The sequence below is a fragment of the Mus caroli genome, unplaced genomic scaffold, assembly GCF_978045245.1.
Source record: "Mus caroli unplaced genomic scaffold, Mus_caroli_1 scaffold_13, whole genome shotgun sequence".
NCBI classification, from domain to species: domain Eukaryota; kingdom Metazoa; phylum Chordata; class Mammalia; order Rodentia; family Muridae; genus Mus; species Mus caroli.
The window spans coordinates 33,711,334-33,736,085 of NW_028227268.1; the positions used below are offsets into that span (position 1 = coordinate 33,711,334).

The window sequence follows — 24,752 nt, forward strand, 5'->3', positions numbered from 1 at the left end:
GAATTGAACTCAGGACCTCTGGAAGAGCAGTCAGTGCTCTTAACCGCTGAGCCATCTCTCCAGCCCAAGACTGGTTAGTTTATTCACTAAATATTTATGAAGAGCCGACCATGTACCAGGGCCAGTCTGTGTGTCAGGGACAGAATGGCTTGTAATGGCACCGTAGTTCCTGCTCTTGTGAGGGACACACAGAGAAGGGAGAGTCAGGGCTCCTCCCCCAACTCCTCCTATCTTTCCCACTTCCCTACTCATCCCACTGTGTATGCTTCCTCTTTCTCTCTATTTCAAACAAAACCACAAGAATGGAAATCAAAACAGATGAAACAAGGAAGACAAAACAGCCAGATAGCCCTACTTTGACCTAAAGTAAAATCCCAGAGGAGGAGGATCGTCTTCCCTGGGGTTAGAATTTGCAGTAACAGGTGTGGATATCCTAGCAGCAGTTTGGTGGTCATGCATGATACTGCAAACAGGAGAAAAAAAAAAAGAAGACAAAACAAAATGAAATTGAAACCACACACAACACAACATGGACTCTTGGCAACTGAGGCAGAGGCAGGCAGATCTCTGTGAGTTTGGGGCTGTTTTATATCTACATTTTATTATGTAGCTGCTAGGTGGTGGTGGTGGCAGCATAAACCTTTAATCCTGCACGAGGCAGAGGCAGAGGCAGAGGCAGAGGCAGAGGCAGAGGCAGAGGCAGAGGCAGAGGCAGAGGCAGAGGCAGAGGCAGAGGCAGAGGCAGAGGCAGAGGCAGAGGCAGAGGCAGAGGCAGAGGCAGAGGCAGAGGCAGAGGCAGAGGCAGAGGCAGAGGCAGAGGCAGAGGCAGAGGCAGAGGCAGAGGCAGAGGCAGAGGCAGAGGCAGAGGCAGAGGCAGAGGCAGGTGGATCTCTATGAGTTTGAGGCCTTCCTGATCTACAGAGAAAATTCCAGGACAGCCAGCGTGACACAGAGAAACCCTGTCTGGAAAAGCAAACAAACAAACAAATGAACAAGCAAACAAACAAACAAAGAATAGCGTAACTATGAACACTGGAGGCAGAGGTTTGTTAAATGTTTCCTATTCTGGAAGGCATTTCTCCAAGAATGGCATTTAAATGTTATTATTATCTTATTGTTTTATGTATGTAGGTATTTTGTCTGCATGTATCTCTGTGTACCACATGCATGTCTGTGAGGCCAGAGGAGAGAGCTGGATCCCATGGAACTGGGGTTAGAAATGGTTGTGAGCCACCACGTGGGTGCTGGAAATCACAGCTGGGTCCTCTGGGAGAGCAGCCAACACTCTTAACTGCTGAGCTATCCCTCCAGCCCCACAAGAATGACATTTTGAGGTACCTTTATATAATTCAAATGTTCTAGCCCTTAGAAGAATTAATATTTTGAAAATGTAAGCGAGATTTCATTCAAGGGTCGTGGAGGACGGCCAGGCACCTGGTTCTCTTCACCTGGGCTATAACACCAGCTGTTTCCATCTTGAACATTTGCTTGGGCTTCGCCTTCCTCCCTCAGAATGACTCCCAGGTGTTCTGAAGGAGTCACAGAAGCAAACTGGATTGGGCTCCATGACCTAAGATAATTTTGTAGACAAAAACTTAAGTGCATATTGGCAATTCTGGCTCCTAGTCGGAATTATTCAAATAAGCTCCAGGAGGCCAGGGCTGATAATTAAAGACTGGTGGCCTCTGACCTCTGCACCTGCTTCAGGACTTGGGAGGAATGTCGTTCCACGGCCATTTGGAGGACACACGAAACACCGCTCTCTCATTTGCCACAGTCTGGTCTTTTAGATGGATGAAGGAAACTTGAGAATTCTTTCACACCACGCAATCCTGTGTCTGCACACAGTGTGACAAACCCTGCCCAGCTTTCCCCTAGCTGTAGCGGTATAGTCCAGAAGAAAGAACAGTCTTTCTTTTCCCAACAGATCCAAGTTCAAATTATGCCATTTCTTAATTATATGACCCAGGTAGGTTATGTAAACTTTCTGAGATTAATTTTCCTTGTTTGTTTTACATGTCAGTATTGAATATCAAAGGATGTCTCAATTTTTGGCTGAGGCTTCAAAATTCTGGGACTAAAAACGGAATAGGTGTCAGGGCTGGAGACACGACTCAGTGATTAAGAGCAGTCACTGTCCTCGCAGGGGACCTGTGTTCAGTGATTGTCACCCACATCAGGTGGCTTACTGCCCATACCTCCAGTTCCAGTGGAACCAAATCCCTACCCTAGCGTCTATCAGAACTGTGCTCATGTGCATAGACTTAAAAATAAATCTCTCTTAAAAAAACAAGGATTGGGCTGGAGAGATGGCTCAGCAGTTAAGAGCACTGACTGCTCTTCCGAAGGTACTGAGTTCAAATCCCAGCAACCCTCACAATGGTGGCTCACAACCCTCCGCAATGAGATCTAACTCCCTCTTCTGGAATGTCTGAAGGCAGCTACTTACATATAATTAATAAATAAATAAATAAATAAATAAATCTTTAAAATAACAACCAAAACAAACAAACAAACACCCCAAGGACAAGGCACCAAGGGAGTGTGAAATGCAAATGAAATGTACAGTCATGGGTTGGTGAGATGGCTCAGGGGGTAAGAGCTTCGACTGCTCTTCCGAAGGTCCTCAGTTCAAATCCCAGCAACCACATGGTGGCTCACAACCATCCGTAAGGAGATCTGACTCCCTCTTCTGGAGTGTCTGAAGACAGCTACAGTGTACTTACATATAATAAATAAATAAATCTAGAAAGAAAGAAAGAAGGAAGGAAGGAAGAAAGGAAAGAAAGAAAGAAAGAAAGAAAGAAAGAAAGAAAGAAAGAAAGAAAGAAAGAGAGGAAGAAAGAGAGAGAGAAAGAAAGGTACAGTCATTTCTAGCAAAGGGTTAAATGAGACAAAGAAAGCTTCATCTTTAGAGAGAGCTTTAAAGGCACCTCCGGCAGCGGGCCCTCCCAGAGTCAGCATTTTTCTAAGGTCAAGGGATGTGCCCGGGGTTACATCCTGTTCTCAAAAGCATCAGTGTGCCGCTTTCATTTAGCCAGTCGCAAAGGAATGTGAGGTTGAGCTCTGACTGCTCAGAGTGGGGCACAGGACCCCTTTGCATCAAGAATAAAAACTCAGCAGCCCCTTGCTGGGACTGCTTGCCTGCCTGATTTGGCACAGCTATGTATGCACCTATATGAGGAGGTTGGATTGTATCTTAGTTAGGGTCTGACTGCTGTGAACAGACACCATGACCAAGGCAACTCTTGCAAGGACAACATTTAATTGGGGCTGGCTTACAGGGTCAGAGGTTCAATCCATTATCAAGGCAGAAGCATGGCAGAATCCAGGCAGACATGGTGTAAGAGGAACTGAGAGGTCTACATCTTCATCTGAAGGTTGCTAGAAGGCTGACCGGCTCCCACATAGTTAGGAGGAGGGTCTCGTTGCTCACTCCCACAGTGCCACACTTCCTCTAACAAGGCTATACACCTCCTAATAGTGTCACTCCCTGGGCCAAGCATGTTCAAACCACCACAGATTGTGCGGCCATTTCTAACATTTTGCCTTCTAAGAAAGATGAAGTGTTAGAAGACATACACCGGGCCTTACGGTATGCATCCTGGGACCGACTCTGAGACCCTGGGCTTCAGCTTTTCTTCAAAGGGAATCCTAGGGCCTTAGAAGTCAAAGTTCGATTGCAAGTTGCCCCTGAGACAGGAGAGTGTCTCCCTCTTGCTACAAATTTAGACACTAAGAGCCAAAGAAACCGTAACTACTAAAGCAGGGCTTAAGGTGAGTTCAATATTGCTAATGCAATAAGGCAAGAAAAAGGTATGTGGATTATAACAGAAGAAATAAGACTGTCTACATTTAAAAAGTCAAAAGAATCTGCAAAAATAAGCAACTCCAGATAACAGACAAGCTTAGCAAGATTGCTCAATGCCAAGTCAAAATGCAAAACTCAGCTGTATGCTTAGAGCCTCCCAATGTACCCTTGATGGGCTTTTTAGGGAACTGCTATCAGCTGAATGGAGTGGAGTGAAGTGGATCTGGATCCCCTGGTAGAGACTGAGGGAGGAGGATCCCGTGAGTCCAGGAGTTCGAGGCCTGCCCAGGTAGCCTAATAAGACCTGCTTCAAACAAACAAATGGGAAAATGGACTGTTTTGCTCTTGTATTTCATCCTGAAGTTTCATAGCATTGAACGTCACGTTTAACTCTATAACTCATTCTGAGCTAATTCCAGGGGGCTGGAGAGATGGTTCAGTGGGTAAGAACACATAGTGCTTTGGCAGAGGACCCCAATATGGTTCCCAGCACCTTTATCACGTGGTGGTTCACAAACACTTGTAACTCCAGCTCCAGGGGATGAGTCCAAAGCCTTCTTCTGACCTCTATATATGCACATACATATCCACCCTCACACGTATGTACATAATTTAAAATAAAGTAAAGTAAATAAATAAAATAGCCATAGTTTTTGTACATGGCACAAACCTGAGCTCTTGGTTTAATGCTCTGTGTGTCGGATGTGTGAAGGCACACGTGTGTTCTATTGCAGTAGCCCATGTGTGCGTGCGTGTGGAGGCCAAAAGTCAGCGTTAGGTGTCTTTCTTGATTGTTTGCCATCTTATTTTTTGAGTTATGCTCTCTCAGTAAACCCCGCACTTGTTTTAGCTGATTGGCTGCTTAGTGGGCTTCTAGGATTTGCCCATGCCTGGCTTCCCAGCCCTGAGATTACAAATGTGTAGCACTGTGCCTAGAATGTCCCCATAGGTGCTGGCATCTGAACTGAGGTTTGGATTTTAGCACAGCAAACAGTTTACTCACTGGGCTTTCTCTCCGACCTTCTTTTCCTTTTCTGGTTTTTTTTTTTCCTTTGCTTTTTGTTGTTGGTGACAATGTTGTCTTGAGGTTCCTAAGGGAGGGCAGTCCACGCAGCTACTGAAGCTGACTCTTTCTGCCTTTGGCCTTTGTCTCTATCCTGGCATCAGCTTGGGGAGCCACTCAAAGCTCACTGAAGAGGTGGCAGTGACAAGAGGGACTCCCTAGGGCCAGCTGGCAAACCCCCTCTAGATCTCAGTCTACCTCCATCCAGGAATCGGATTCTAGGACTTAGGAAGAGGGACACGAAGGATAATGAAAGTCTTTTTTTCTCTCCCCTTTTGCATAAGCATGAATTATTCACCAAATATCTAAATTCTGCTTTATTACAGCTTTGGATTTATCAAGGGGAGAAAATTCCTTTTCTTTTTCCTTTTATGTCCCTTCTCTCGAGAGGAAAGATGACCTCACCCTGCTCAGCAGAGTGTAATGGTCACCTTTAACGATGGAGAAGGATCAAGTGTCCTGTGGTGGGGAGCTAAGCAGTGTGGGCATCAACTTATGTCCTGAATGAGTACGTTGTCACACCTCTGCCCAGATGTGGCCAGTGTCCTTTCTGGCAGAGAGGAACAGTCACAACCTTTTGTGATGACCTTGATGCCAGCGTACCTTTGTTTAAAAAACATTGCTGTGCTCATCAACCGATGTGCTGATTCTGAAGTGGCCTAGCGGGGACCCTGTGGATTCCTTCTGACCTTGGCCAAGGAATGGAGATAGTACAATGGCTGCAGGGCCCTGGGGCTGAACTCAAGGTTATGTTTGAGCTCCTGGCTTCTCTGGGCTCCTGTGTGAGCACCCCGAGTTCTCCGTGTCTGTTACTCTTCATCCCGTGATCTCAGAGGCTCAATCACCATTAGCAGAGCTGGAGTGGAGGAGGTGATGCTAACCCACAAGAGACAGCGCCCTCGGGTATCTGGGATCATTCTATTGGAAAAGCTGCCATGGTGCTCTGTCAACCCGAGGAGTGATGTCAGATTTAATTTGGCTACAAGGGCTTTGCAAGCCTGCGGTGTGTTGTATTCCAGAACTGGAGTAACTGTTGTTTGTTGTTGTCCTTTCCTGGAGATGACAGCTCTGCCATCACTGTTCATGACCTTGGGTGTAATTCTTGTGCCCGATGACTGGGACCGTGCCAACATGACTCTCCGATGCTGAGGCTTCAGAAAAAGAATGGGGAAGGGAAGAAAGCAAGACCATCTCGCCTTACATGTGCCCTGGGTATAATTTAGATGCCTCTGTGTGCCATCACCCTCTCACTTAACTGGCACAATAGTGACAGGGTCGGATGCTGTGTCTCTATACTAGCTAGGGTTGGTTTCTTTTCTTCTGCAAGTATGAGAGATCCCAACTTGAGATCGTTTAATCGAGAAGTCTAGATAATGGGAGAGCTTCAGGCACATCTGGATCCAGGTGTTCACATCATGAACCGGGAGGCAGAGGCAGATTTGAGGTTTGAGGACAGCTTGGTCTACAGAGTGCACTCCAGGGCAACCAGTGTTCTCAGAGAAACCCTGTCTCAAGAAACAAAACAAAACAAACAAAATATGAAACAATATATGAAATGGTCTTTGGGCTAAATGAGGTGATTTCTGTAAAGTGAGGGAGTTATAGAACACTAAGTTGCAAGCACTCAGTCAAGTGTTATTTGTTATTACAGTTGTTAGGTTTTGGTTTTTTGAGACAGTCTCGTTGTGTACTCCATGTTGGCCTTGGACTCACAACCTTCCTGCCTCTGCCTTCCAAGGACTAGGATTACAAGTGTGAGCCTCCATGCCTGGCTTTATTTATTATATTTATAGTTCCTTAATATATAGTAAATTAAACTCTGTATTTCTGGTGCCTAATATAATGCCCAATATTATATTAGGAACATTAGGAAATATGTGAAAACCTCCCGTGGTGTAAACCAGTGACTTACCCTTTAATTCCAGCAGTTGGGAAGCAGAGACAGGCTGATTGTTAAGCTCCGCATATTCCGCCCTGATGCAGATGTCATTGTTGTGCATTGGGGGCTAGCTACATTTTCTCTCCCGGTGTCTCTCAAACCTATTACTGTTGCTCCTTCCAGACTTGGCTTGCACCCTTTGTTTTCCTGCCCCTCACACCTTCATCTAGATGAAGGGTTCTTCTGTGAAGACCAAATTCTCCCCGGTTGTGTCTAAAAATGACACTTCACCCCGTCAGTACGGGTACCGAATTGAACATGACAATCATTTCCTCGCTCCGCATTGAAGGCAATACGCGCTGTCTTTGCGCTTTGGCAGCCGCTAATGAGCAGAAAGTTGTCGAAAACATTTTGAAAAACAGCCCGAGTCCTTGGCTCAGCGAGATGGCTCAATGAGGAAAAGTATTTGTCCCGAGAGCCCTGATGCCCTGCATCTGAGCCCTGAACCACAGGGAAAGGAGAAAACTGACTCCCAAATTCTGCCCTCTGACCTCTGCCTGTGTGCCACGGCGCTCAGACACGCGATAATAAGTGCAATACAAAAAATTAAAAGTTTCTTCCTTCCTCCCTTCCTTCCTTCCTTCCTTCCTTCCTTCCTTCCTTCCTTCCTTCCTTCCTTCCTTCCTTCCTTCCTTCCTTCCTTCCCCTTCCTCCTCTCTCTCTCTCTCTCTCTCTTTCTCTCTCTCTCTCTTTCTCTCTCTCTCTTTCTTTCTTTCTTTCTTTCTTTCTTTCTTTCTTTCTTTCTTTCTTTCTTTCTTGTTTTTCGAGACAGGGTTTCTCTGTGTAGCCCTGGCTGTCCTGGAATTCACTTTGTAGACCAGGCTGAACTCAGAAATCCGCCTGCCTCTGCCTCCCGAGTGCTGGGATTAAAGGTGTGTGCCACCACACCGGGCTTCCCCACTGTTTCTTAAAATATCCTCTGTGGTGTGTGAAAATGCACTGGTGTGGAGGGAGGGGTGGGTGGCTAGAGAGACAGATCTTCATACGGATTTACTCTAAGAGATCTGTCCTACAGTGATCATCTAGGATCTCTCTTTACTGTGCTTTAGTGATGTGTAGGGGCATGTGTCTATATGTGGGGTATGTGTAGGAGTACAGGTGCCTGTGGAGGCCAGGAGAGAACATCAGGCTCCCAGGCAGCTGCGAGCCACCAGATGTGGGTGCTGGGAACTGAACTTGGGTCCTCTGGAAGAATGCCAAGTGCTCTTAACTGAAGGACCATCCATTCCCAACTGCCTCCCCCTCCATCCCACTCCCCATCCCCCACCCCATCCCCGCCACCACTGCTCCATTATTATTTTGTTTTCTGGTTCTTTTATGACTCTTTTTTAAACCACTTGGTCATTCCTATGGTTTCCTGTGTATACTTCTGTGAATGAAGTTTATTTTATTTTTTTTGCAAACGTATTAGGCACCCGTTGCTAGTGCCTTATCTTACCACTGCAGAATTCTGCAGGTTTGCCCCGGCTTCTCTCCCACCTCCCACTCTTAGCTCTTAAGTGCTTTATTCTGATGGATGGTTAGTTAATTTCTTTCTCTCGGCCATTTAACTTTGAGAGTCTTCCTTGATGTTGTGGTCGTCGGATGCTTTGCAGCCTGGGATAAATTTGGTTTTCTCTATAAAGGCCCTCCTTTTGTTTCTGCCGTGTCTCAGGGCCACTCCAGTTACATTCTCCTCCCTTGGGGTATCCAGGTCACCCACTGGGTAGATTTCTTTTGCCATAAATTGATGGAAAGCATCACAGATAGCTTGTAGTTTGACTGTTTGGAGGTAATCTCTGCACACGCGCGCACACACACACACTCACAGGTATACACGTGTACACCATACATCAGTGTAAATTAAGGGACTGTGATTTTTGAAGGTTCTAAATTTACTCTAAGATGTTCCACATTTATGTGGGAAGATCACCTTTCAAACTTTTTTTTCTGAGGACATCAACGTCAAAGGTCAAGTTCACTGGGCTCAGCAAATGCTCCAACTTGATCCCAGGTACACATCCCTCATGTCATCAGTCATTCACTCTCTGAGGCCCTTGAAGGATTTATTTTGATGCCAGAATATTTAGTTATTTTTCAATAAGTGTATTGATCCTGCCATGTTTCCGGAAATGAAAATTGGTCTCACACAAGGAAAAAGATTCATGTTTCACAATTCCACAGTCTTCATTTATATCGTGCCAACACACAGCACCCACTGAAAGCTCAATACTGGTGTCGGAGGTTAATCTAACTGTGTATTTGAAAAGCAATCTTAACCTTTCAAATTGCTTTCTCAGCTACCTGTGGCTCTCAAAGAGATCGGCACTGCCCTGCTGCCGGTTTAGGCTGTCATCACAAACAAGGGCCACTGTCAGCACCGAGTTGGGCATCGGAGTCACGCATTCCAGCTTCACAGTTTGCCTGGGACTCCTGAAGATATTCCAAGACTGAATATCATACTTCAACCTGCGTCGGAGGATAGGGACATTTTAATACCTCACTTCTTAACGTCACCTAGTTTATTTATGAGGCTATTTGCTTCCATTTTTACACTTTGATGGTCTTTAGCTCATCTTGGGATATTATTTTTACTTCAATTAAGATTGTATCCCTTGGCCGGGCAGTGGTGGCACATGCCTTTAATCCCAGCATTTGGGAGGCAGAGGCAGGTGGATTTCTGAGTTCAAGGCCAGCCTGGTCTACAGAGTGAGTTCCAGGACAGCCAGGGCTACACAGAGAAACCCTGTCTGGAAAAACCCAAAAAAAAAAAAAAAAAAAAGATTGTATCCTTTTTGTTTCTTATCATTTGTGAACAAGTCCTGTGGGGTGTTGTTCACCCGACATTGGTTTTATTATGACAAACACTGGTGTCCTGCCTCTGTTTCTCAGTTTCCTGTAGTCCTAAGTACAAATTCACACAGTCCTTTTATTAACAAGTGGCTGTCATCTTATTCTTTCTCTATGTGTGAACAAGCACTCACCACTAAACTAGAAAGGGTCTTAATAATTTGCCCAGGCTGGCCAGGAACTCACTCTGTAGCTTAGGCAAGTCTTGAATTTGTTATCCTCCTGCCCAGCCTCCTTAGTCCAGACCTAGGAGTCCAGGTCGGCCTTAGTAGGTCTTGCTTTCTTTTTGATGGGGGCTTATAAAGGGACAATGACAATGACGTGCCTGGGGCCACCCAGCTTTCTCACGAGGGTGGCTAACTCTGACCTCACAACCCTCTGCTTTTTCACGTGTTTGCTTCTCCTGTCAGTGAGGCCCGGCAGACATCAGACTTGAGATCATTAGTTCCCATTCTCCAGGACAGGAGATGTAACAGGAAGAACAGTGGCCAGCTAACAACAACCCAGCAGCGGTGACATCACCAGAGTGGCACAGAAGCAGAGGGACCACATCTGCAGGAAGGACCAGGGACAGAGAGAGAGCATCCAGAATAGGTTCACTGGAGGGGGGCGGGGCGCTTCGGGGTGGGCAGCATTTTGGCAGGGTGAGGAGATGCGGGATGACTGGAGGAGGCAGTATGACATGGCTCACTCTATCTGAACAAAAGAAGACAGGTTGAAGCCAAGCATGATGGCTCATACCTGTAGGCCCAACACTCCAGGCTGAGGCAGGATTGTTCTGGGCTTGAGGCTAGCCTGAGCTATGGAATGAGATGCTATCTACAAAACAAAAGAGCTAGTTTGCCTAGAGCAGTCCCCACCCTACTTAGTGACAAAACTGAGTTCCTGAAAAAAGCAGAGGGACCCTAGGAAGGCGTCAGGTGATGCCACAGATCATGAATTAGAAAAAAAAAAAGTCTATGAATTAGGAAAAAGGAAGCCAGACGTGTGGTGCATGCCTTTAATCCCAGCACTTGGGAGGCAGAGGCAGGCAGATTTCTGAGTCTGAGTTCGAGGTCTACAGAGTGAGTTCCAGGGCTACACAGAGAAACCCTGTCTCCAAAAAACAAAACAAAACAAAACAAAACAAAAAACAAACAAAAAAAGGGAAGAAGGAGGTTAATAACTGTAATAAAGAATTGTGTAAATTTATTTTCATGCCAATTGAAAGTTTAAGAAGTCCTTTGTGGCCCTGTCTGTGCTAAGGACTCCACTGAAATATCCAGAATCAAGGAAACGGGTTTACGTATCCTGGTGCCTTCAACTACTTAGTAGACTGTCCATCTAGCCTGCCTCATTCACAAGTCAAGGATATACACAAAGAAAGTGGGTTGGAGAGAGTTGGCTGGGGACTAGGATGACAGATTGATGTAGCTTTAAAAGGACATGAGATCTTCGGAAGCAGTGACTGGCTCCTGAGTAGACCCTGGTTTGAAGAAATCATGTGAAAGAAGTATGGGGAACAACTGAGAAACAAGTACACAGAGTGGGTGTCAGTGGTTATCAAGGAGTTATTGGCTGGGCATGGTGGTGCACGCATTGATTCCCACTGCTTGGGAGGCAGACCCAGGTGGAGCGATGTGAGTTTCAGGCCAACATGATCTACACAATTAGTTCCAGGCTAGCCAGAGCTACACAGTGAGACATTGCCCGACAGATGGAAGGATAGATAGATAGGTGATCGATAGGTAAGACAGACAGAAAAAAGAAAAAAATTGATTTCAAGTTATATGAAAAAAATGCATTTACAATAAAAATGTCATAGTATCTGCAATTTTGTTAAACTTCTTCAGCAACAGAGTAGAGGAAATCACTAAGACCGAATGCTACCAGTTTTTATGGAAGAGATATGTGGTTATCATGTTATTCTTTCTACTTTCCCAAGTTGTTAATAAAACCCAGAATAAAAGTTAAATTCAACAGGAAAGAGCAAGCAAATGCTTATGAATAATTTCAGGAAGGGAGAAAATTACTTGTGCTATAATGTTAGATGAAAGGAAAGCAGTAACCAAAATATAGCTGTGGTCTTCACACTGTCTGAAAAATTAATAAGCAGAAGCCACAAAAGATGCAGGGTGGGTTTCATACACATTACCATCAAGCTTCTACAACCATGTAGGAATGGTGCTGAGACCCCAGACATACCCACACTTAAGCCTGAATCCCAGACATGGTCACTCAAAAATCTATCCTTTTCTCTATATTAGCATCTGTAGACTTTCTCCACGGACAATGCAATAGCAAATATTCTTGTTTCCCTATGTAGCCCTAGCTGTCCTGGAACTATGTAGACCAGGCTGATCCTAATCAGCCTATAGTGTTTCATACACTCTGAACTCAAGGTGATCCCCCTGCCTTGGCTGGGAGAGCAGGTCTGAGGCAGCCCACCCTGCCCAATACTTTGAGTTTTGAGAACCACATGTTCTTTATCACGACTAAATGGTGCTGTTGCAGTAGGATCTAGAAACTTAGATACAAAACTAAATAAGTGTGGCTATATGTTCCAATAAAGTTTTATTGACCAAAGCAAGTGTCAGGCCAGGTTTGTTAGCAACACTTCCTGGAGGCTAACATGAGCCGGGAGTAGTCATGAGTACTGCCTGAGATGAAACGTAAACTTAGGTAAACATTATAAGGGGCTTTGGGGTGTGTGTGTGTGTGTGTATGAGAGAGAGAGAGAGAGAGAGAGAGAGAGAGAGAGAGAGAGAGAGAGAGAGAGAGAGAGAGAGAGAGAGAGAGAGATTTTTCTTTCTCTTTTGGGTAATTCAATTGCAAGGTTTTGTTTGTTTGTTTGTTTGTTTGTTTGATTTTCAAGATAGTGTTTCTCTGTGTAACAGCCCTGGCTGTCTTGAAACTCACTCTGTAAACCAGGCTGGCCTCTAACTCACAGAGATCTATCTGCCTGCCTGTGTCTCCCAAATGCCAGGATTAAAAGTATGCACCACCGCCACCCAGCCAATTGCATGGTTCTTAAGCATGAAGTTTGTAGATGACAATGTCATACAGACATGTCAAAAGCGTGGACACACCTGTGCCTCCTCCCCTCCAGATCTTCAACGTACTCAAGACAGGCACACAGAGCAAAGCAGAGACCAGGGGTCAGGGTCAGGATGAAGAAAGCATCGTGCATAATTGTAGTTCTTGCTTCCATACTTCTCAGTACTTGTCTGTATTTCCCTAACTCTTCAACACACACTGCTATTTTTTCTTTCTGTTTTTTTTCTTTTTAATTTTTTTTATTAGGTATTTTCCTCATTTACATTTCCAATGCTATCCTTCCCCATACCCTCCCCACACTACTATTTTTATATATTAGCTTTAAATATGTGTATCCATCTCTTTTTCCAGTTTTTCTTATTCCAGTACACATTTGCATCATTCTAAGTTGAGAGGACACTGAAGCTTCACTGTGAGGGGTCTCCCCACTCCTGTGCCACCCTACCTTGTTTGCCCACAGGCAACTGATTTTATTCCATTCGCTGTATACTCCCAAAGGATGTTAGCCACATGTGCTAAGTCAGCAAACCTTCTGTATTGGGCAACACCTAGGAACACCATTTGTAATGCATTCCTGAGCTGCTATTGACACAGAGTGCAATGAGATTCTGTCCCCTCAACTTCACAGCAAACTGGTCTGACCACGGATGGTTAGTACATGGGCACATGGGATGGCACGCTTGCAGATAGATGTAGTTACATATGTAGCCACATGAGTCTACCATTTGTCTCTATAGATATAGTGTATCTTTTTAGATTTATTCGTTTATTTATTATGCATACAGTGTTCTGCCTGCATGTATGCCTGCAGGCCAGAAGAGGGGACCAGATCTCATTATTGATGGTTGTGAGCCACCGTGTGGTTGCTGGGATTTGAACTCAGGACCTCTGGAAGAGCAGACAGTGCTCTCAACCTCTGAGCCACCTCTCTAGCCCTAGTATACTATTACTATTATTTATTATTATTACTATTATTATTTTTTGTGTATCCTTTTTCTTAAAACTAACGCCAACATGTTGTTCGTATTGCTGTGTATTTTGCCCCTTTTTCCTCACTTACTAATGTCTCTCCACACTTTTGTCACATCAGCTTATAAACTGTCCTTCCTTTTGATGGTGGGGAATAATGATGATCAGCACCTTAGGGTGCCAATGTCATCTTACTGAGTTCTTTACAATGTGCCAACATTGTTCTAAGTATGCTGCAGGTATCAACACCTATGGTGCTCAGGCTGGCTTGGTTTCCACCCTTTTATATCAAACTGAATGGGTTTTAGCATCCATTAAAAAAACAACTGCCCAGCCCCACCCCACTCGTCCCCAAACTCTCCACAACCGCTATTCTAGCGTCTGTCATTATGAATTCGACCCCTCTGGGTACCTCCCACAGGTAGAATCGTGCACGGTTCCCCTTCTCTGGCTTTTTCACTTAGCACAACATCCACAAGCTACCTACATTGCTGTGTGTATCATTTCTTCATCTCTTTATGCAGGGATGGTATTACACTGTATGCGGACACTACAGATATGCCTTTGTTTATCCATTCGTGTCCTGATGGGCAGCTGGGCAGCCTCTACTGTTTGGCTACTGTGTTGGTGTTGCTGTGAACATCCGTGTACAGCACATTCACCGACAATTATGATGACTAGGAATGTATATGTTTAGTTTTATTTTTGTCTTATTTTGCTTAGATTTATTTTTGTTTTTTATTTATTTATTTATTGTTTTTTTTTGGGGGGGGTTCTCTGTATAGCCCTGGCTGTCCTGAAACTCACTTTGTAGACCAGGCTGGCCTCGAACTCAGAAATCTGCCTGCCTCTGCCTCCCGAGTGCTGGGATTAAAGGCGTGCGCCACCACGCCCGGCTGTTTTATCTATCTATCTATCTATCTATCTATCTATCTATCTATCTATCTATCTATCATTTATTTTGAGGCAGAGTCTCACCATATGGCTCTGTCTGACCTGTTCCTCTAACTGAACTGCCTTGTCTGGCCTCGGTGGGAGAGGATGCGCCTAGTCCTGCAGAGACTTGATGTGCCAGGGTGGGTTGATACACAGGAGGAACCTCTCCCCCTTATCAGAGGAGAAGGGGGGATGTGGAAGGAATGATAGGAGAGGGGCCCTCCTTGCTCCCACCGCTAACATGGGCTCTCCACCTTCCCTGTGTATATATAACTTGTGTATATGTCTTTGGGCTCCTCGTTCCCTGTTCCCTGTCATCCATCCTCTTCATCCTGTCTGGGAGCCATCATTGCTGTCACCTGGTCCATTGCTGTCACCTGGTGGTCTTCAGCTTCGGAAGAAGTGGTACGCCTTTCACCTCTCCTCCACCCACAGCAACTAGCACAGTGGTTTCCCAGAGTGAGTGATAATCTGGGTAAAGTCAGGGCTATCCTTCCCTGCAGGCCTAGGAGCAAAAACAACAGCCGGTGCATCTCTACCCTCCGGCCAAGATGTCCCTACCTGAGACATCTTGACACATTCTGAAGGTCCATCTTTGCAACGGATCCTAAGATTCTGCATAGCCTGAGTGCCATGTGTCTGTCTAGTCTGTGATGTCTCCTAAAAGTGAGTGGGGATCCGATTCCTCCTCTGCCCCTTGGGTGAGGCGCCATCCACTTCATGACTCCGCTCCAAAGTGCTTGGCAGCCTGAGGTTTTGTGAACAAGCAAGCGCCTGCCTGCACCTTTCATTGAGCCTCGCACTCATCTTGGCTATTTCTAAGCACTTAAAATCCACTTTTTGAGCTAATGCTTTCTGAACAATCTTTGTCCTGGGTGTGTGTGTATAGGGAACAGGGCCGGCAAGGTCGATTCTCTGCTTGTGAATGGAAGTGAGAAGCGGCCAGTGAGGGAGGGAACATGGATCAACACCATAACCGCACATCTCGAGAAGTGCAAAGAAGTGGGGGGGAAATCGGGATAACGTGATAGGAAATGATCTGAAGTGAGGTGGGAAATATTTTCGGATTGGGGGTTAAACCTCTCTTCCCCTGGATTTTACAGACAGTTGCTAAAGACCGGAAACACACTTCCTGTGTCAACTCACCTTGTAATTTCAGCAATCACCTCTTGAATATATCCCTTCTCTCAGATGATATTTTAATGTTGGCTTTTCTGAAAATAAAGCTGCCCTTTGGATGAGTATTAAGGCCATTTAAGGCTCATTTGTTCAATAAATACCTGCAGAGCTCCTGCCACGAAGCGCAAGTGCATCAGAATTCTCTTTTGAGAGGAAAGATAGGACAGGTGGCACAGGAAAAGCTGACTGAGGTCACATAAGGCCCTCAAGTCACAGCCAAGGGGGTTCTATGCCGTGCGAATCAACCGGGGCTATGTGGTTCTGAGGTATCCCATGAGGTCTGCTCTGCCTACCATGATGGGTCAGGTGACACAGGGAAGAGTGAACCCATGTATGGACCTTTGTGAAGCCCCAATCTATGAAAGAGACTGGCACACAAAAGATATAAGGGCTAGGCTGGGAGCTGGAGCTAACAGCTCAGGGGCAGAGTGCTTAACTTGCATTCACAAGGCCCTGGGTTCACTCTTCAGTACTGTGCCCAAAAGATAACAGGAAGACATTGGCTCAGGGATGTGGGACGGTTAGGTTCAAGACTGGGCTAGTCACATCCAGAAGCTGATGAGGGTCTCAGGAGCAAAGCAAGGACTCTGAGAGAATGTACCAGCCAGGGCCATTTGTTTTTAATTCCTTCCAGTTGGCTCCTGTCACTAGTTTGGTTAACAGAAAGTTTTAACCATCTATGCAAGTACTTCGCATGCCTTTACTTACCTGCCTATGCACTCATGCCCCCGAGAAGATGAGCAGGAAGAAAGGAGTACTACGCAGCTATTAAAAACAATGAATTCAGCCGGGCGTGGTGGCGCACGCCTTTAATCCCAGCATTCGGGAGGCAGAGGCAGGCGGATTTCTGAGTTTGAGGCCAGCCTGGTCTACAAAGTGAGTTCCAGGACAGCCAGAGCTATACAGAGAAACCCTGTCTCGAAAAACCAAAAAAAAAAACCAAAAAACAAAACAAAAAAAAACAATGAATTCAGCCAGGCGTGGTGGCACATGCCTTTAATCCCAGCACTTGGAAGGCAGAGGCAGGCGAATTTCTGAGTTCGAGGCCAGTCTGGTCTACAGAGTGAGTTCCAGGACAGCCAGGGCTACACAGAGAAACCCTGCCTCGAAAAAACAAAACAAAACAAAAAAAACAAAAACCAATGAATTCATGAAATTCTTAGTCAAATGGATGGAACTAGAAAATATCATCCTGAGAGAGGTAACCCAATCACAAAAGAGCACACATGATATACACTCACTGATAGTGAATATTAGCCCTGAAATTTGGAATACCCAAGTTACAATTCACAGACCACATGAAGCTCAAGAAGGAAGACCAAAGCGTGGATACTTTGGTCCTTCTTATAAGGGGGAACGAAATACCCATGGAAGGAATTACAGAGACAAAGTGTGGAGCAGAGACTGAAGGAAAGGCCATCCAGAGACCGCCCCACCTGGGGATCCATCCCATGTACAGTTACAAACCCAGACACTATTGTGGATGCCAACAAGTGCTTGCTGACAGGAGCCTGATATAGCTGTCTCCTGAGAGGCTCTGCCAGTGCCTGACAAATACAGAGGTGGATGCTCTCAGCCAATCATTGGATTGAGCACAGGGTCCCCAGTGGAGGAGTTAGAGAAAAGACCAAAGGAGCAGAAGGGGTTTGCAGCCCTAAAGGAGGAACAACAATATGAACCAACCAGTAACCCCAAGCTCCCAGAGACTAAACCACCAACCAAAGAGTACACATGGTGGGATTTGTGGCTCTAGCTGCATATGTACCAGAGGATGGCCTAGTCTGTCATCAATGGGAGGAAAAGCCCTTGGTCCTGTGAAGGCTCTATGCCCTAGTGTAGGGGAATGCCAGGGCCAGGAAGCAGGAGTGGGTGGGTTGGTGAGCAGGGGGAGGGGGAGAGGGTATGGGGGTTTTTGGAGGGGAAACCAGGAAAAGGAGTAACATTTGAAATGTAAATAAAGAAACTGTCTAGGAAAGAGAGAGAGAGAGAGAGAGAGAGAAAGTCAAGTTCAGAGCTGGCACGGCTGTCTTCTCCACAACCATTTCTCTGTATCGTAGCCCTTCTTACACTATACATGAATAACTAATCAAGCAGACACAAGTCCACTGATGAAAAAAACAGTGCATGTTGGCTCTGGAATATGAGCAGGGTAAAGAGTAATATATATATTTTAAGATTTATTTTTTTTTATTATATATAAGTACACTGTAGCTGTCCTCAGACACCTCAGAAAAGGGCATCAGATCTTATTATGGATGGTTGTGAGCCACCATGTGGTTGCTGGGATCTGAACTCAGGACCTTCGGAAGAGCAGTCAGTGCTCTTAATCACTGAGCCATCTCTCCAGCCTGTAAAGAGTAATATTAATCCCACTGGTCAATAACAAAATGGGAGGAAACACCAGGGATGTGAAGACAAGAAATGTGCTGGAAAGGGATTCCTGGGAGAGGAAACCGCCCACGAACAAGGTGGAGGCAAGCAGGAGGTCACCATACCTGCATCACAGAGATGACATCCTTTTTTTTTTGCCCCTTCTGTGTGACTATAAGGAATGTCACGCAGGACCAGAACCACTGGCCACTGACACTCCACTCTGCCTGCCTCCCTCATTTGCAAGTCACACCATGGTTTCCCACTATTCTTGGGTAGTCACAAATGTGTTAGGCTTATCACTAATATTGAAGTGGGGTCCAACAGAATTGTTAGCAGTTTGAACTTTCATAATGTCTACTAATATTCTGGGTGTGTGATAGGTGCCTGATAAATGCATTCTTCTAGGCTGGGAATGGTGGTACATGCCTTTAATTCAAGCACTTGGGAGGCAGAGATGGGTGGATCTTTGAGTTTGAGGGCCAGTCTGGTCTACAAAACAAGTTCCAGGAGGGCCAGGGAACCTTGTCTTGAAAAGTCAATCAATCAATCAATCAATCAATCTCAATCATCAAACTTTCTAAATGAAATCAGTTTCTGCTTTCATGAATTTTCTGAAAGGTTTTGTTTTGCTTTGTTTGCGGTGCTATGGATTGAACCCAGGGCCTGTGAATGCTGAGCGAATGCTCTACCACTGAGCTACACCCTAAGCCTTGAGCCCAGGCTCCTCCTGCCTTAGTTATCACAATGGCAGCATAACAGACATGCAGTACTCGTCCAGTGCTATCTTTATGAAAAATCTTGACCACTGTGGATGAAATTTCAATCTCTATGTGCTGGTTAATTTTATGCCAAACTTGACACAAGCTAGAGTACTTTGAGAGAAGGGAACCCCAGTTAAGGAAATGCTTCCATAAGATTGGGGTGTATGTAAGCCAGTAGAGCATTTCCTTGACAAGTGATTGATGGGGGAGGGTTCAGCCCATCGTGGGTGATGTCATCCCTAGGCTGGTGGTCCTGGGTGGGGTCTGTAAGAAAGCAGGCTGAGTAAGCCATGAGGAGCAAGCCAGTAAGCAGCACTCCTCCATGGCTTCTGCATCAGCTTCCTCCTCCAGGTTTCTGTCCTGCTTGAGTTCCTGTCCTGATTCCCACCAGTGATGGACTGCTACCTCTAAGTGTAAGCTTTCCCTCCCCAAGTTGCTTTGGTTATCACATTTCATCACAGCAGTCACCCCTACTAGGACACCCTCCCTCCAGTGAATGGACTAGCAGTGTTTCTCCCTTCACCTCAATGATGCCATTTTTCTTTTTAAAGGTTTATTGTGTATTGTATGTGTATGTGTCTGAGTGCGGTATACATGTGCATCACGTGTGTGCAGATGTCTGTGGAGGCCAGAAGAAGGCATCAGATCTCTGGAGCTGGAACTACAGGCAGTTGTGAGTGACCTGATGTGAGTGCTGGGAACTGAACCCAGGTTCTCCTGTAGGAGCAGCAAGTCTACTTCTTAACCACTGAGTTGTGGTTCCAGCCTTGGCATCCCCCATCACTCCCCATCTTCCTGATAACATCTAACACTGGTAGCTGCTTCTATTGTCTTTTGTAACCTTGAATTTTCCTGGTTCTAATCTCTCTCTCTCCTTCTTTTCCCTCTCCCCCCTTCTCTCTATCTCTGTTATGTGTCCTGTTTGCCTGTATGAATACATAGGGAGGGGCACAGGAGGATGTCAGGTGTCCCACTCTGTCCCTCTTCTCTTATTCCCATGACACTGGGTCTCACATTGAGCTTGGAGCTAGGCTGACAGCTGACAGCCAACCAACTCCAAATATCCTCCCATTTCCACTCCCACAGAGGGTACACGGAATCGTGACAACCTCTTACACAGATGTTGGGGATTCGAACTAAGGTTCTCATGCTTGTGCAGTAAAGCACTCAGTCACTGAGCCCTTTTCCCAGCCTGTGGCTCTAATGTTTTTCCATCCCTGGGTTCTCCTATCTCACACCCAGCGGCTCCCTTTCCTCCTGTATTTGCAAATGTCTATGCCACGTGAGCTCTGGTTTTCTCCATTACTCTTTTAAGACTTGAATTGCATCACAGTTCAAACCATCACACATGCCCATCCTTGTCTATCACACTGGAAGCAAAGTATCTGTTGGTGGGCTTGTCTGTCCTGCTTGGACTTAAGGCTCCTCAGTGACAAGTACAAGTGGCATGACTTGTCTTCATGTCCCCTCTGCCTGGTACCCAGTGGACTCCTCCATAGATGATCTACACACACTGGCTCCAATGAGCAGACAATTCTCCAAATAATGTTGAAGGCAGATCGGGTAATTATTGTCCCTTTATATGGCTAGGGACACTCAAACTCAAAATACCAGAAGCACAATTCCGAGTCCTGGCTCCTGAGGCGCCACGGATTTGGTACAGAGCCATTCTGATATTGCCCGTTGTGAAGGGATTGTGAGGCTTATCGTGGCATTGTCTAAAGACTAAAGTCCAATCCTCACGATTGTCTGGAGAAACTTAAATTTGCCAGCCCGTCTTAAAACACAGTCTGCAGGACAGAGCATAAAACTGCGTGTGGCCTGACCTGCTGGCATAGACTGGAGTTACCGCCTCCGTTCTTGCACACTCGGCTATACTATTAATAGAGCTGAAGATTGCACTTGTGTTCTCCACAGCCCCCCTGTGCAGTGGGTTCACATGGGCTAACCTCCCCCACCTCAGCCCCCACACACTCATACAAGGGCCTTTCTAATGAATGCCTTCTGTCAAGCCAGGCCTCCTCCCATCAGCCACTTGGGCAATTGATTTTTTTTTCCCCCTGATGCTTGCAATTATCTGTGACCTACACTAGTAGACACAAAACTAGGCCCTGCCTTCCTTTCTCTTGTGACATTGGCCGAGCAGATGATGGGAACCTCGAGAGCCTGCTTGGAACCCAGAAATGGGGCCGGTCTCTGTGGAGAGGTCCCACCCTTGAAAGTAAGAGGATGCTGACAATATTAACTTTTTTGGGTCACTTCAAATTCATGTCACATTTATGACTACCTGCCTTTGATGATGATCCCGTTTTGGTATTGTTCTAATTGTAGCGTTGATTCACAAGGCCTCTGGCTCCTCCTGCCATGGACACAGCACATCTTTGTGATGTCCTCTCCAGGCAGTTTATTTTTAGCAAGAGTGTCTTGCCCAGCGAGCAATTTACGCTACAGTTTACTCTTTGTTCTCGTTACACCTAATTCTTCTTTCTCACTCCTTTTCCCCCTTCTGTCCTTCTGTAAGTGTCAATAGCATGTTTGCCTAAGCAGATTCCATTCCAACTTATTGAAATTTCCTTCCTTTTAGGTTTTTTTTTTTTAGCTGACTGGTATTAATTGTAGAAATTGCAGCATGGGCTATCGTGGTGGGTCTTGGCATCAGCTACAGGAAACCCCTAAATTGGGGAGATTTTGATGTCACAATTTGGGAGCAGGAACTTGAACTCTGGAGAGACAGTCTTTTTTTTTTTCCCCTGCTCCACCAGAAGAGGGAACCTACAGTAAAAAGCACTTCCTCTGATCACCAGTAGAGGGCGCGCTCACCCACAGTCCTCCAAAGTGCGCGTTTCTTCTATAAAGTGGCAATTTCTCACAAAGGTCTGCAGAGATTTTGTTGGACTGGCCTTCCGGAGATACAAATACATAATGGAGTTAACACTGTTGCGGTGCTGTGTCCGGCTGCTGTGGCCACTTCTTGTATTGTGTAATGGGGGAACAAAAGTTTTTTAAAAAACTAATGTGTAGTTGTCGGTCTGTGAGCCTGTTGCCATAGTGGATGGGCAGGGTGCGGGTGCTCAGAATGACTACAGAGAATGTTGAAAGGTCCCAAGGTACAGCGTATAGAGTGTGGGAGAAAGGGTTGGGGGCGGGGGAGACCCTGTACTTCCAGCTGTGATATTTAGATTGGTTTGGCAGGGGCCAGCCTTGGCAGAGATGGGGGAAGCGCCAAGGCTAGTGGAGAGGCGGCAGTGAAGGTAGCGCCATGTCAACCGTTTCCAGGTGGAGTTGAAAGGCAAAGCTATTTTCTTCTGGGAGCCCGGCCCCTTTCATCAAGACGGAGTTGGTGGCTGATTAAAAAAAGAAGAGATGGAAGATTAAGTCTGAGAGGCCAGAGGAGAAAATGTTTTCCAGGTGTTAAGTACTGGACAGAACGGTGAGCTTGGGCAGTTCCTCTGTGAAGCTCTGGAGCCCACCCTCGTCCCCCTCCCTGGCAACGCTGGGTGACAGCCAGGCCTAGGCAGCAGAGGGCTTCCTAACTGCCGAGCACGAAGATGTTTAATAAAATATTTACCTCCGTGTATAAGAATAGCGTAGCGATGACATAAAGGCAGGCAGAAGTTAAACAGCCTAACGGCCACAGGAGAGCAACTCTAGGGTCTTGGCTTTTCTTTTTTATAGAAGAACAGAAAATTCCTGTTTAAGTTCTTATAACCTACCGTGCCCTGGAAAGCCAGTCTCCTGCCGAAGCAGAAGGGGCCCAAAGTCAAACTCCCTGGTCACCTCTTAAAACTCCTAAAGGTGATGTTTTCTGAGGCCTGCCCCACTACCTCTGAAGGTCACCCCTCTCCTATGCTCATTCCATAAATCCTCCTGATTCATGAGAAGCCGAGCTGGCACACCGTGGCTGCTTGCAGTCATTTTGAACTGGAGGTGAGAAAGGAGAGTCATAAGAGGCGAAGAGGAACAGAACTCGCACAACTCGTTAGCCAAAACACCAGATTTCCAAATCTGTCCAATGAGAACATGGAAAAGAAAATGAAAAATAGAAAAAGGAAATATATTAGATGAATATATTTTATGTGTTCTTTTTTACACTCCAGAAAAGCTTTTGTATTCTCTTCCCCAGTTAGGAAAAAAACAAAACAAAACATTTTCTCTCTCACTGAAATTAAAATAGGCTTTTGCATATCTAAACATATCAGGCAATGTTAGAAGAAAATAATTATAAATAAAGGTGTCAGATCAGTGAGGGTGTTTGAAAAACATTAATTTTGCTTTATCTCAGCCAGGCAGTGGTGGCGCACATCTTTAATCCCAGCACTTGAGAGGCAGAGGCAGGTGGATTTCTGAGTTTGAGGCCAGCCTGGTCTACAGAATGAGTTCCAGGACAGCCTGGGCTACACAGAGAAACCCTGTCTCAAAAATCAAACCAAACCAAAGTTTTGTTTTATCTCACATCCATCCTTTTTCTTTCCAGTTACTTCCTACCCCCAGGGACTTTCCCTTAGGACACAGTGTCGGAGCAAGGGCTGACTTGGGATCTTGATATACACGCTTACTTTCTAATAGAGGAACACAGACTATCCCTGAATTCAAGAGTGGCCTCAGTAGTCATGGTTCCCGAGGAAAGAAACTATTTATTTACTTAAGGAAAAGACAAAGGACCCATTACTTTTTGACAGAGAATTTATACTTGGTGAAATTTTCATGAATAAAACCACATTTCACTAAATGGTTTCTAGTAAAAATACAACTCACTTTTATTTTGGGTGCTAAGTCTGGCATGTCTGTTTTGAAAAGTAAGGCTTGTGAGACTCCGGGAGGCGGATAAATGAACAGACTCTTTAATAAGCCAGGCGCCCAGCATGGCAGAGAAATGCAATACCAGAAAGTAAACAGAGCATTGTGGGAAAAAGAGCAAGCTGAAATTCATCTTGCTTTTCCAATTTGAAAAACACGCTCGCGGTTGTTAGCAACTGAGTCAAGACATTTAAATCACATATATACTTTTCTGTCTTGACAGTGACCTTTTCTAAGTATGCAGTAGGGATGAGAAGATGAGCCAAGCCATGCTCCTGAAAGAGCATTTCAGTTAATTGAACGTGAAATGTGTTGCAATCTGACGACATTAATAATACGCAATTGCTGTTCTGTAGCTAATCTGTAGTTCATTTGCTCAGGGTCCAACTAAGGCATTTTACAAATGTTAGCATATGAATCCTGTTGCAAACCTATGTACTAAGCAGCTATAGAAAGTGCATCTTGAAGGCTCTTTGTATTAGTTATCTGGGCTGTGTAACAAATCATTCTAACACTTAACTAGTTTCAGTAAACACCGGAGGCTGCAGAGATGGCTCAGTGGTTAAGAGCACTTGCCGCTCTTGCACAGGATTGGGGTTGGGTTCCCAGTACTTACCTGGCGAGTCACAACATGTATAACTCCATTTCTAGGGGGCCCAATCCCCTCTTCTGACTCTATGGGTACCAGTCATGCACATGGTACAAATATACACATGCAGGCAAAACCCTCGGGCCCATAAAAACGAAAACTTGAACTCTATTTTTAAAAATTGTAAAACTAAAAACTGGGTAGATTTAAAATAAGCCACATGCTTGCTTGGTAAAATGCTTGCCTATCATATACAAAATCCTGCGGTTTCTCCCTAGCACAGCATACTCTGAGCATGGTGGTACACATCTGTAATCCCAGTGCAGATGGATGCATGGATGGCTTTGGGTTAAGAACCCAAATTAGTTCCCAGAACCCAAGCAGGGCTAAGTACAATTTCCTGACATACTCTCTGGCCTCACCTAGCATGTGTACAACCATGCCTACACATACACACAGACACATAAAAT

At 45.5% G+C, this 24,752-nt stretch overlaps 1 long non-coding RNA gene and 1 other non-coding gene across 2 annotated transcripts; one reads left to right on the forward strand and one right to left on the reverse strand.

The window, feature by feature from the left end:
- Positions 1 to 318: 318 nt before the first annotated feature.
- On the forward strand, positions 319 to 475 carry LOC115032669 (small Cajal body-specific RNA 16). The gene has a single exon (XR_003838299.1).
- Positions 476 to 21,474: 20,999 nt separating this feature from the next.
- LOC147001422 (uncharacterized) lies at positions 21,475 to 22,556 on the reverse strand. The gene is made up of 2 exons (XR_015045000.1): positions 22,465 to 22,556; positions 21,475 to 22,240 (listed from the first exon to the last, which is right to left on the reverse strand). It is a non-coding gene; the product is annotated as an uncharacterized LOC147001422 (long non-coding RNA).
- Between the last annotated feature and the right edge of the window lie 2,196 nt (positions 22,557 to 24,752).